Below are 13990 nucleotides of genomic sequence, written 5' to 3'. Positions count from 1 at the left end.
TACTTTTACTTGGTGCTACACCAATAAAAGTTATTGAATTTTTTTTAAAAAGGAAAATCAAGAACTTGTGAGCTGAGATGGCCAAAAAAACCAGCAGTGTCATCTCATTTAGAAAATAAGGAACACTGCTTTATTTTACAGGAAATTTTATAAAATTGTAATTTATTTTTAGCATATCATGCATTTTCCTGTTAAGTATGTATTCCTGTTGCTATCAAATATACCATTAAATTAACACAATCATCAATTTATTATTTAAATTATACTTAATAGTTGTAATGTAGTTCACTCTCTTTTGGTTTTCTAATCAATTCTTAGAACCCCTTACATACAGAGCCAAAATTAACTTAATTGAAGCTCAGCTTTAGCAGAATCAGTCTTTAGCAGATTTCTGTTAACTATCCAAGTATGTTTGCACTAGGAATGTATCCTCCTGCTGCCATACTAGAGATAAGGGAATTTCTGACTCCCAAAACAAGCACAAACACTCAACTGAATCTCTCAGAACCCCCTATTTCTCCAACCATGCTTATAATTTACTAAAATAACAGCATTTTTTTCACCGTCACTTTTCATTTTTTTCCTCTTTTTCCACAAAGCGTGCTTTATGTACAAATGCCTATGGCTAAAAATTGCCACAAGCCTTTCGCTGTAATTCACCATTCAATTAATGAATTGTTTCTTAAGCTTCAGCATACACAAAAACAAACCCTTTTAATTTTAAAAGTGTATCCACAGGAAACTTTTAGCACATTTTGAAACAATATTAGTAAACTGTCACTGGAAATATTTCTGTGCTTTGCTTATTTTCATTTTCCTGAGAGAATATAAAATTGCACTTGTGCAGTTCATAACTAACAGTAATTTATATCAGATAAAAAGCATTTTAAGTTTCTTTCAACTGCGCATTATAGGACTAAGCACCTTGTGGGGACATGCTTCATTATTTCCTCATCTTCAAGGCTGACAAAATTAAATCTCCCTTGTAATTCTTAAACTCCTAGACAGATGCAGTGCAGTATATGGAAACTTAAATTACACCTCAAGAATAAATAATAATGTAGCTATCACATGGATTTTTGTGTTTTGTAGTACATGAACTAAACAATTAGTTGAAAACAAATAACTTTCCAATTTTCCATTAATCTGTATACACTTCACTTCAGCATTATCTGTTACAAATGATACACTATCATGATGATTTATTATCAAAGTTCAAAGATGGAGTATATCTCTTAGAGCTGGAGACACTACTATGTGGGGTATTATTAATGTCTTGAAATCATGCATATTGTGGATGATTCTGCTTTAAACTGTGTAGTTAAAACCAATTATGGGAAGCATTTTGATATTTCCACTAAATGAGTCCAAAATAAAAAACATGTCCAACTCAAGTCTTCATTTTCTCAACTGAAAAAAGGTTCTAATATATTGTTAATATACTGAGTATCTGCTATTCCAAGAATTACCATTCCAGCTAAGATCGTCTTAGAAAAAACACAAATTTGTCATCACTACCACCCAAGCTCTGCAGGTGACTATAAATACTATTTTTTTTGTTAATACTTAAGCAATAACATTGCAATTTTATTTTTATAGCCCTTAAGAAAAAATTCTGTACATTTTATTTGAAGCCATGCTCAAACTTTTAAGACCTGCTTTTGCCTTGCATCTGGCAGGCAAAACTACGATTAGCTGAGAAACTTTTGCATAAACTACAGCAAGCCCGAAGTGACACGCTCCATCACTGTCTTCACTGAACCAAGCAGTTCATTCCTCCTTTCCCTCTAGAAAGTGTAAGTGTTGAGCGTTTGGTATCAGGGCAAGAAGGTGACACAACCAGGCGCTCCGTAGCTGTGCAGCTGGGATGACAAACTCTCTGGGAAGAGCATGACCTTGAGATGGCCAGGCCTAGCCAGAACACCCTTTGGCACTGTATTTCCAAGCCCTGTGGCAAAGCAGCAAAGCACTAGATGAACCTCTGCAGTAAACGTGTCTTGTCTCTATTCACACAGCCACTAGCACACCTTCCCAGGGGTATTTTTCTTGAGCGTCAGTTCCCTAAGTTTAAAAAAGCAGAGAGGCCAGGGTTAATACAATCTTTTAAAGGGCAGAAATGAACAACCATTTATCTTTTTTGTGTGAACTTTCCTGCAACCTTAGCTAAAGACACAAGGAAAATCTTTAATTACAGTAGTTTTAGGGTATGGTATTTTTAGGGTATTTCTTCTCAGCTTTGAGTTTAGATTTTGTCAAAATATTTTGTTTCTTTGGGCTGCCTTGGTCACTGAAAACATGGTTTAAGCCACAGTTCCACTGCTTAGTGTTGCTTTTTAAAGGTTTGCTTGACTGAGTCAACTTTTACCTTACTCATACAATAAGTCTTTTAAAGTAAGGAACCCATAGAAAAAGATAGTGTAGCATGACTTCTTCATCTGATAGCAGTGTATCTAGGAGAATTTGAAATGAAAACTTGCAGATTGTACAAAACAAAAGTATTTTCAATGCAATTAAGAAAAAATATCTATTTTTTATAAATTTCTGCTTGAATTGGAAGGGTGGGGGTTTTTTAAGTTTTATGTATGTGTGTGTGTGTGAAATTCCAGCACATATACATGAATAGTTTGTACATTACAGACAAACTGGGATGAGTTTATTACAGCTTATGTTATAGTACAGCAAGACTGCCTCCTCATGTGCTCTGAGTGAGATATTGGATGGATTTTTTAGGAAATTTAAAGGAGCAACAAAGGCTAATTTCACTTATTTCACTCCTGTCAATCTGAGAAGGGTTTTTTTTTTATTGGCTTGTAAAGATGGCCATTTTTATTAAAGCAGAAGGACTGACTTCCTGCTTTGTTTCGGTTTTGAGCAATAAACTGGGAACCAATCATAACCATTTCTCTGCAGGAAAATGAAGCTATCTGCTGACCAAAGAAAGCAGCCTGTTACAGGGGCCTCCAGTTGAGCTGCCCCGTGCATGACGCACTGCTGTGCTGACACCAGCTCGCATCCATCAGCCGCCACAGCCAGCACACACCTCACCTGGCTGGCTCTGGGAGCCAGCGCTGACCCCCATATCCCCCACTGCACTTCCAGCTCCAAAGGCTCACACAGCAAAGCTGTCTCTTGTGCCCACAGCATAGTTATACCCCAATATAGCTATCAACTGGGAAGGTATTGACAGCTTTGAACTCCGTCTCAGAATTTTCCTTGGTTATCCCCGTTGCTTTGCAAGCCGGCTTACTTGTCATCTTCTGTATCAAAGTGAAAGCATGGCTAGTTTAAAAGCGCTGACAACAAATATTGTACACTGAATGAAAGAAAGCAAAACAACAAAAATAACCACCCCTACCTCAGCATAATCACTGTTATAGCATGAGAAAGAAAAACGTGACAGCAATTCCCAGATTTTTAAATTATCCTTATTGATTCATGTCGATGACATTGCTGAAATGTGATTAAAAGATAGAGTTTGTTTACTGAGACCTATTCAGAACTTCACTGACAGCTTAAAAAATAATAACTGTACAAAAAGCTCAGCTGGGTGGAGGCAGACATCCTAAAAAGGTATCTTCTTAACAGGGGAGGAGTTCACAGAGCTGCCATAGGGCAGTATATTCACACTTGAATACACCAAATGCATTTCCTGCAGGGAGGCTGAAGAGAAATGTATCGGCATGGGCACCAACTGCTGGTTCTGCCCTGCTACGAGAAGGGTAGATAATTAAATATTTTTTTGTTAGTAGTCAGTTATGATTTGACTAGCACAAGGAATCTATTTGTTAAGTTATCTTAAAATCATCACATTTCAGAGTAGAACCACACTTTAAATATGGGAAATGTTATTTGCTGTATATGTATTATGTTATTAAGCATAATTAAAGTTGAAAGCCACAGAACCACACTCAATGCTACTGCAAGACTATAGAACGTTTCTGTGGCCAACACAATAAAGTACCATATGCTGAAGGTGTCAGCAGCCAAGAAGAAATACATTTAGTAGCCTAAACTAGAGCATGCTGTGGGCCAGTGTCTGTGCAAATATTACAGAAATGAGTAATGAATAATTGTTCTGAGAAACAACTATGTCACTGCAAACATCATCATTTCTAGATATACAAACTGCCAAAGACGAAACACAAACCTCGGAGAAGAACAAAACCACTCTTTTTATGGGTGCAAAATTCTACAGTATTTCCCTGTTTGAGACATCTCAAAGATATCATATCTAGCTAAAGTATTTCACCTCTTGACTTTTCTAGAAACCTTGCTGTGATTTTTTTCAGGCACTAAGTCACACAGAATATTCTGTGTTCCCTTTGTACACTTCAGTAGTAGACAACAAAAGCTTTTTTTTTTCCTCCCTTGTTATGTTTTATTCATAAGCGTTGAAAAGAAAAATTGAAACTATGGTGAGAGTCACTCTTTACACTTGTCTCTATTAGAAAATTGAATCAGGACTGTAAATGCTTTCAGACACAGACACCCAGGACCTGCACTGAAAATGGAGCAAGAACTAACGCAGACCTGGGAAAGGTAGTTCCAGTACAATTTTTTAAAATGCAGCTGAAATGAGATCTGATTAGCACCAGAGTTGCCACTGGAATTGTTCACTGATGAAAGAGGTACAGGCTGTCTCTGAGACACAGAAAATAGCTGTAGGCTTCATTAGACTCCAGAAGAGCCCCGGTTTACAGCACATACCCTCCTCCCAGTAGTTCTGGACTACAATCACCTTCAAAGGAACGAACTACCCCCAGAAAGGCCACCACTGGCAAGGTTGCTGTGAACACACCGCGGCTCCCCCTCAGCCAGAGGCATTCAATCTGATGCTCTGGGATGCTTCTCAGCTAAAAGAGAGTTTCTCAGTCTGTAATGGAACAATCCCAGTTCCTGACCTGCATATCACTGAAATTGTAACAGTCGGAGCCTGATTCTGTAACAGGAACTGTTAGTTCTGATACTCTGATACTTGGTAAAAATGCCCTTTAGGCCAGAGGATATATGAGCCATGTTCCCGGCCAACCACCCACTTTTTGCATTATCGCAGTGTGCTGAACTGCGGCTGGTTTCAGTCTTCTGCATTCATAGGTAGCCATGAGGAATAAATCACACATTAGAGGAGCTCTTTAATTTCACCAGCTTGTATCTGCAGCCAGATTGTTCCCTATGTATGTGGGGCACAAAAGTTCTTCCTCAGTAAAGGGCCAAAGAGATAGCCAAGACACACTCTCTAAAGAAGTTGCTGACTGGTTCCCATTCCTCTCGCTCTGCATAAATTCAACTAAGGCAATTTTGAGAAGAAAATGTGTATTTTTTCTGAGAGAAAAGGAAGAGGAAGTCTAGCTGAAGGGATCATGGGGGCTACAAAGTTAGAACAACATCTATAGAGATAGACCACTGACCAAGAAAAATATAATGGTTATGAGATGTTTAGGCAATTTATCACCATTTACATTACACTACTGGTATAAGCATACATGTGAATATACCAGTGCTATGGTAAGGTGGGCTACAGAAAAATGCATGCATAAATAAAAGTGAATTACATTTAAAATTAAAATTTTACTTACCATCTTTCTTTCTTTTGATTGCATTAAGCAACACTTGTTAATTTCTTGGGGGGGGGGAGGTCCAAAAGAAGGGGCACCCCCCGCTATTCTCTACCACGTGTGGGAAGAGAAAAAAAAATCATTCACATTCCTTTAAATACCACAAAACAAAACAGATTTAAAAACTTAATGATCTGATATTTAGATAAATACTATCACAATTATGTCATGTACCTTTTTTATATTATAGCCTCAAATGTTAATAAAACCCATAACATTTGCATCCATAGTTCATTCTGTTTAAAACCCTGATAACAGGAGTCCAGTGTATTTTATGCACACTATTTACCTACTTTAAAAGTGGGGGTGGGAAGACAGCAAGAAAGCAACAGGGGCCTGATCCTGTTCCCATCGAAGAAAATGGGAAGTTTGCCATTAACCACAAGATGCTGGATTGTGCCTTTGGTTTGCTGGCAGAAATGTATTGTGAATTTTGGATTTCCTCTTGTGGTTAAAACACAGTCATTTGCTGCCCTCTAGAAGCAGACTGATGCATATACTTTGGTTTTCTTCAATACAAGCCTGTTCCGAGCTGTAATTTTTTAAATGTATATAACAATGCAGAGCAATGTTGAAGGACTAGAGTGATGTGATGAACTACAAGGTACTGAGAATTCTGAAGTGTTTCCTGAGTTCACAGTCATTTGACAACATGACTGATTATTCTGGTAGAAATGTGCAATGGTGTCACGTATTGATCCTGGGATTACCAGACAAAGTTAACTTGCAACAATAACTTAACTCAGATTATTTATTTAGCCTGTTTAATAAAACTGCAAATTAGCAAAAGATAATCATAACTGCATTTTTTAAAGCACAACTCTCACCACATTGATACAGACCACAGAGAGGAACGGGAGATCCATCACGTTATGCTGGGGGGGAAAAATCACAAAATAAGTCAGCAAGTTGCAATTATGTGTAATGTTTTAATAGGGTTTTTTTATTGTGTCTAAAAGTGGTAGTGATCTTATTCATTATTAATAACGACTATTTGTTTATTGAGTTTTTCAACTTTTTGTTCAATTTTATTTTGGTTTGATTATTAGGAATAAAAAGTCTAAGAAGTGCTGGGAAGTGTCTGGTTTCCACTAAGTCTCCAATAACCTAGGAATAGCTAATGAAATTTCCTATAAATTTCAAGATAAAAGGCAACCCTCAAACCTTCTAACCTCAAAAAAACTAGGTGTGAAAGCAATGGACAAGATTCAAATGTCATCTACCATTCAATTGTCATCACATAATGCAGTTAGATGACGAGTATAGTTTTCTTAAGTAAATTTTTTATTATTATTTCACTACCACTACAAGTGAATTTTATGGGTGAAATATTCAAAAGTAGAAATATTGTTCTAGTACCATTCCACAAGCTGCCAAATGCCATTTATTTAGATCTCACACCATGCTCATTACTACATTATGTTCCTTGAAGTGACCAAGGACTTGCAGGCCAAGTTTTGAACAGCTGAAAAGTTCTTGATTCTCCTTACATCAGACTAATGCTATCAGAAAAACTGCCTGCTTAAGGATATCTGCACTAAGTTACCAAAAATCTGATGTATTCATATTTACCAGACATTTAAAAAAATCTTGTCTTGCTTCTTTTCACCATACTTTGACAATTAATACAAAGAGGACAGGTTTGCAACTTTAAATCTTAGTGCTCATGTTTTAACTTTAAAGTTAGGTGCTCATGAGGGTCAAATTGAATGAGATTGTTGTGCCACATACCATTTTGGACACAGAGACCTACAAACTAAGATTTTGGTTGGTGAAATGTATTTCTGACTTCTCATTTAAATAACAAAAGTGAGGTAAAGCAAATCTGTAGCTGTTTACACCTTCTAATAAACCTTAATGTATTAGTAATGCTAATGGTAGACACTTTCCAAAATGAGCCTGAATATTTTTCCTTTTAAAAGTGCAAATGAAAGATTCAAGAACTCATTTCATTGCTTCTAATTGACTTATCTAAAATCAAAGCTTGTTTCAAATTGAGGTACACAGGTCAAGACCAAACATCCAAGAGTTTAAACAGGTTTTCTGTGAATAAAAAATACTTGTACAGTCTTCCAAAGAACAGGACAAAGACAGAGTTTAATAACTTTGATTATTTGAGTCAACTGCAAGGTCAGTAAATTTGTATACTCCCAAACTAAAATGAGCAGAAAGTGGGTCATGCATATGTTAAGCCCTGAGGATACCAATCAAGACTAGCGTTAACTATTTTAAATACCCTTACAGTATGTCAAGCCAGGTACTGGGAAAGTTTTCTCAGCTTGCTGGCTGTGGAGTTTTCAGCTAAATAAAGCATGGAGTGGATGCCACCAAGTGGTAGCTGTTATCACGTAACCGTATCTTCACGATGACCTCACTTTAGGCTGCCACTTCAGCTGCAGAAAATATTCCTGCTATAGCAGTTTGCTGGGAACAGAATACTACTATCGTAAAAAGAGGAAAACAATTCGCTAAGGATAAAATTTGATTCTTACTGCTAATGACAGAACTGTTGCGAACTTCAGTGAAACCAATATCAACTTCCTTTTGAAGCCTTATAAAATGCTTACTATCTTCTGAGAGCAAATACAAGGTTGCTCAAATGAGCAAATCTGCAGTTCATGTAGGCTGCAAACCTGCAAGAGAGCCCCTCGGTGCACCTGGAAAAGAACTTCTGAGTATAACTGATTATTTGGGTGCATCTACAATGCTAGATGTTATAGGGCCAGCAAACAAAACCACATATTGATAAACTGTTTTATCACTCTGCTACTCTTGGTAGTTCCAAATTGTTCTCTCTCAGACAAAGCACAGGCACAGTGCTGGAAACAATTTACTCCAAGGACTAATCACAAAAGTCAGTTGGTTGAAACTGCACCAGGTTTGCTGCGCCCGCTCTGCAATTGACTCCCCCCCGTTCTCTACCAATTCTTCAACATTATTGCAGCAAATTTTGCCCCTCAGATATCCCATAAACCACACCCCAGGACATACATAGCCTCAGTTCCATGCTATAAAAACACTCAGGAGGGCTATTTCATGCCTTTGCATTTATTTCAGCCACAGTGGCACTGCAAGAGACCCAGAGGAGACATCCAGGCATACAGTACAGATGCATCCACCCTGCCCTACTACCAGCACTGAGCCAGTAATTACAGTAAGGGCATAATACAGCCCCTGCCACTTGGGGCTGGGCTCTCTGGGAAGCAGTTGGTTATATGAGAAGCAATTTAGAAACATGTCCTGTCTGCAATTCTTAAAGAGCAGTATAGACATCCTTCAGGAATCCTGCCATGACCACCAGTATGAGTCTGGCACAGAAGTCATGAAGAAACTTCCATCAAAGGTATTGCACCTGGTACGTGTTGCAGACGCCTGGTCCAAACACATGAGCTCCCTCCACCTCACCACTCTTTCCAACCTCACTCACTTCACTTGTGGAGGATCTAGCAGAAATTCCCTACCTGCTGAATGGGGCAACAAGGAACCCTCTGCTCTCTGATCTACTCAGGCAGCAGCGACTTGCCATCAGTTTTGTATTGTCATAAATATGAAATTGAAAAAGAGTAATTCTGACTTACTTGTTCTTGTTGACTCATACTCATTTCAATAATAAAATATGTCTGGAAAATAACTTTACTAATTAAAATTACGTACTACGTTAATAAAACAAGTGTCTATTTAATTAATGTGTGTATTATCACAGTTATCTGAAAGCAGAAGGCATATTAGATTGCTTCTGGCACTAGCCTGAGGGGAATGGCAAAAAAGCCCGGCTTCACTGCCTACTTTCATCAATCAGAGCCCTGGAAAGCCGAGTGGGCTGCTTCTGTGCTACCACCACTGAAGGAATGAGGGACAATGCTGCAGAACAAGTAGCACGCCCACTCTCCAAAGCTTTTCCTCACCATCTATACCATAATTTCAAATAAACCTTTTGCTTCTTACTAAAGATTCCTATGCAGAAATCTTCCCAGCAACGTCAGCAGAGTGGCATAGCCTCTTTGCCTTCAACACTGTTCACAACGTGCCTACATAGCTCAGGAACCTCGAGCAGGCTCCAGTAAACCACTCTGACAGCCTAATCTAGGTTTTCTACAGTGTTACCAACAGTAATTGGAGCACCATTTGTTGACACTAATGTCATTCAGAACCATCTAGACTGTGGATCCAGGAAACAGTTGTTTTCCAGCACCTTCCCTGGCATATGTATCGGTACTCACTACATGTAACTGAGATCAGGGTCTGCATCACAACAAATGTGATTACCTTAAATAGAGTATCAAACTAAAACAGCGTCAACACAAAACATCTTCATTTGTCAATATCTGAGCAGTAAGTCTTCATGATAAACCAGAAACAATGTGGATTAGCTAGACTGAGGAAACAACTCAGGGAGATAGGGTCCTACCACCTAAATGAGAATCTGGAAGAAACAAGTCTGAAAGCGTACATGGTATAAACAAGTGGCAGTAAGACTGAGACAAAACCTTATTTTCTGACAGATCACTGAAAACAAGAGACATCAAAAAAACTTGTATGGGGGCATATTCCAGACATATTCTGCATTTCACTTTTGAACTTGGTTTGCATAAAGAAAAGCACAGGAGCAGAAATATCCAAATTTAAGCAAGGAAGCAAACAAAAGAACTCCTCTTAGTTTATAAAAAAGATAACACCATAAAAGCCTGTACTGAACAAGATCAAAGATCCCACTAGCCCAGCATCCTACCTCTGACAGTGCCCAAAGCTCTTTTAAAGAACTAAGAACACAACAGGCAAACACATAAATCATCAAGAGGCTTCAACGCTCTAACCAATACTGACAAAATGGATGACAGAAGGTTATACCGGCCTGCGGGTATTAGCCTGAGGAAACAATGTTTTACTGTTTTTCTAATTATGTTGTCAATTTTTTCTCTAACAAACTAACTGATTTCTAATTAAGATATCTGGAAGTTGGTATTGGAGACTTGGGCATCAGGGAAGGACGGTTCCCACAAGCTGCCTCTTGTTCTTGAGAAAACACAGAGCTAGGAATAAAAAGTGGTCTAATCCCTGCATTAAGTAAGGGAACTGCAGACCTGAAGAAATGAAATTGCAGGAAGAAAGGAATGGTTGCAGCAGAAGAAAACACTTGAAATTATTAAATCTCAAAGAACATTCCCCAGTTCACTAAAAGCTAAAATCATATGCTAAAATTAATGTTGTTTGACATCCAAGGTCTACAGTGATTGCCTTTCTATACATATATTAGGATTTGATAGCATAGGTGGACATAAAAATGGAAAATTATTAAAAAAGGTAAAAGATTGCCAAAAAAATATTCTAAAGTTATAAAACATACCAGGAGAAAAGTAGTAGTCAAATAAAAATACATGCAGCTCTTCAGTTACATACAGAGACTTAATCACACAAACCATAGGGCACAGATGAACCTCTGGACCTGTATGGATCAGTTTGTAATTACTGTACCATATACTTTAACAGCAGTTAACTTAATGAAAGTGACTAAATACTGTGTTGGTATTTTACATATATACCTAGGACAAACTCATTGACAAAAAGTGAAATTCCAACCCAGAAAGGTGGCTCTACCTTACCAATGGCTAAAGTGTGCCCCAAACATTACAGAAAAAATTCTATGCCAATTTGTGTTCTTGAAGTTTGTACAGACTCATGCATACCCTGTTTTTTCTACCCAGCAATGACAGGCAATTCTTTACTGCTGCTGAAAACTGCTAGAGTTATATAATGTTGTTCAATACAACAGTACAGAGAATTTACTCAAGTTCATTTAAGTTAGGAGGACTCTGTTGCTTATGCTCTGGAGGAATATTGGAAAACACTGCCAATTGGATATTTCAGAGCTTTCTTATCTGCAGATTTTGTCATTTATAAGATGTCATCATCTTTAGTATGTTATTCTGGAAACTTACTTAGAGGTAATGAGCAGGAAATTTGGCATTACTTTCAACATAATTCTCTATAATTATTTCTAAATCATAGTACAAAAATATTTTTCCACTCCATGATTTATGCAGCTTGTGCTCTTGTGCACTCTCTGATGACTCAAAATTTCAACAGGCCCTCAAGAAATTATTTTCAACTTTCTATGTGCAGCTGGAGCTGGTGGGCCATACATTCCAGGACTATCTGCAGCATCATATTAAGAACTATTAAGTCAAGTCATGTGCCAAATCAGCATATACAAATTAAGTTTTTTAATGTCTATGCGAAGTCCTATACTTCAGGACTGAAGTAGATTTAGTTTGCTATAGCTGAAGATGAGCTGTCATTCCTCTTTTGTGGCTTGTTCCAGTGACAACTACTTCTTTGATTTTAATCACAAGTAACTTTTCCTTATTTTCAAAGTCTTTTACCTTCTCACTAAGTGTCAGTCTGTGTTTCTCATTGGCCCATAACTTGAAGCAAATGACTTTGTACTTCTTCTTATGATGTTTATATAGCACTTCATACAACACCATTCTGCTGTTTATTAAGAATTTCTGGATATTCTGGTATTTGCTTTGTCTGAACTTTCCTGGGTGACCAAGTCTAAACACGCTCTAAGTAGCAGAATAGATGTTTTCAACTTTCAGAGCTCTTAATGCTACAGAAATGGGTCACAATTGGTGAGCTAGAGGTCCTGCTGGAGTATAGGCCCCCATGACAAGACAACACTGCGGAGACCAAACTGCCCAAAGCACATGTCAAGGGCAATGATTTGTAATTAAGCACTGAAAAACAGGATGCTAAGTGAGCAAAAAACAGCGGAAAAAACCGCCAACATTCAACAGGATAAGCCTTGCTCTGGTATGTCAATTGTTTGCATACAGGATAAAGTGCTTAGACATAATTGGAGCTAGGCAGAAGAATCAAGACTAAAAGGGAATGGTATGTCTCAGAAAGTGTTCGAAGTAAGCAATATGCAGACAATATGAACTAGATAACTGAAGGGGACTTTGGGGGCTTTTTTGGGGAAAAAAAATTCCTGCAAAATAATCTACCCAGAGACAAGATCATATTGCACTCCGATAACAGTGTGACATGGTAGAGACGGATGATAGAGTTGTAATTCCATGGTAGTTATGTGTAATGTGTAAGACTTGAATGCTAAATTCAAATCTTGCTACTGTATGAAGAATTACTGAATTTCACATTAATAATAGAGACGTAATTATTAGCTAAGTCATTTAACTGATTTATTATATTATTAATAGTGGGTTGATTTAACAATAAACATTATAGCCTCTCAAGCCTGCAGTCAAAAGAAGTTAACAACTTCAGGTAACAGCTGACCTTTCACCCCTGCATCCTCTGAAGAACATTTTGGGATTAGATGTATTAGTCTGCCAAGTCCTTAAGGGCTGCAAGCCTTCGGGGCAAATTTTACCAGTGATGTTACAAACTTTCCTTAAGGAAAAATGGCACCATTTCATTTTAGATTAGTTGGTGCGAACCACTAAATAGATCTAAAGAGATCTGCATTCTTTGAAGCGTAGTTTGCTTTAGGTGAATTAAAGCTTCGGTTTAAGTGATCTAATCAATCTGCTTTTAACAGGAAAAAAAATGACGAAAAGTTAAAAACCAAATCGTAACTAAAGCAGTATCTATCCACATGCGCAGGCAAGCCTATGCATTTTCTCATGCGTGCTAACACTTGTCTAAGTAGTTCTCTCTCCTGTGTTGCTGTATTTTCCAGTGGGTTTGTGTTGGACACCACACAATTCCTCCCTTCCCTGCAGGAGCCTTTTCCACGCTGGCCTTGCACACCCCTTGCTGGGACTGTGCCAGCAGCCTTTCTTCAGTGCTGAGGCAGCATGCTGCCCACAGAGTTCCTAAGTCACATTCCCAATACACTGTCGTTACAGAGAAGAGATTTGGGTGGGTTTTTTAAGTGGATTCCCCCCCCCCCCCCCCTTTTTTTTTTTTCTTTAAAGACCTTTCCTGGTGCTCCATGGGATTTTTCCCTACAGCTGCCCAACCTCAGCAGCTCCCACTCAGAGATGGCAGACAGGTAGGCTGCTTGCCCTGGCACTGCCTCTCACTTGCCAAGCCTAGATTTGCACAAAAAGGGCATTTACAAAACAAATTGAGTTTTCAGACTTTTTGTTTGTTTGGTTGGGGGTTTTGGGGAGTTTTTTGGTTGGTTGGTCGGTTGGTTGTTTTTTTGGGGTTTTTTTTGTTTAATGAGACAGGCTCGAGGTTTCTGCTCCGGTGCCTGTCAGGGCCTTGGCGCTGCACTTCTCCTGGGGACAGCCAGCTCGGGAGCTGGAGACCCCTGCCCCCGCCGGCAGGGCCGGGGCTGTTCCGCGGTGGGCAGCCGGCCTGCCAGGGCCGCCAGGTCTACTCGGACCAGACCCCTCGGCGAGCCA

The sequence above is a fragment of the Falco cherrug genome, chromosome 3 (genome assembly GCF_023634085.1).
Source record: "Falco cherrug isolate bFalChe1 chromosome 3, bFalChe1.pri, whole genome shotgun sequence".
Lineage (NCBI taxonomy): Eukaryota > Metazoa > Chordata > Aves > Falconiformes > Falconidae > Falco > Falco cherrug.
This window is presented reverse-complemented; position numbering follows the sequence as displayed.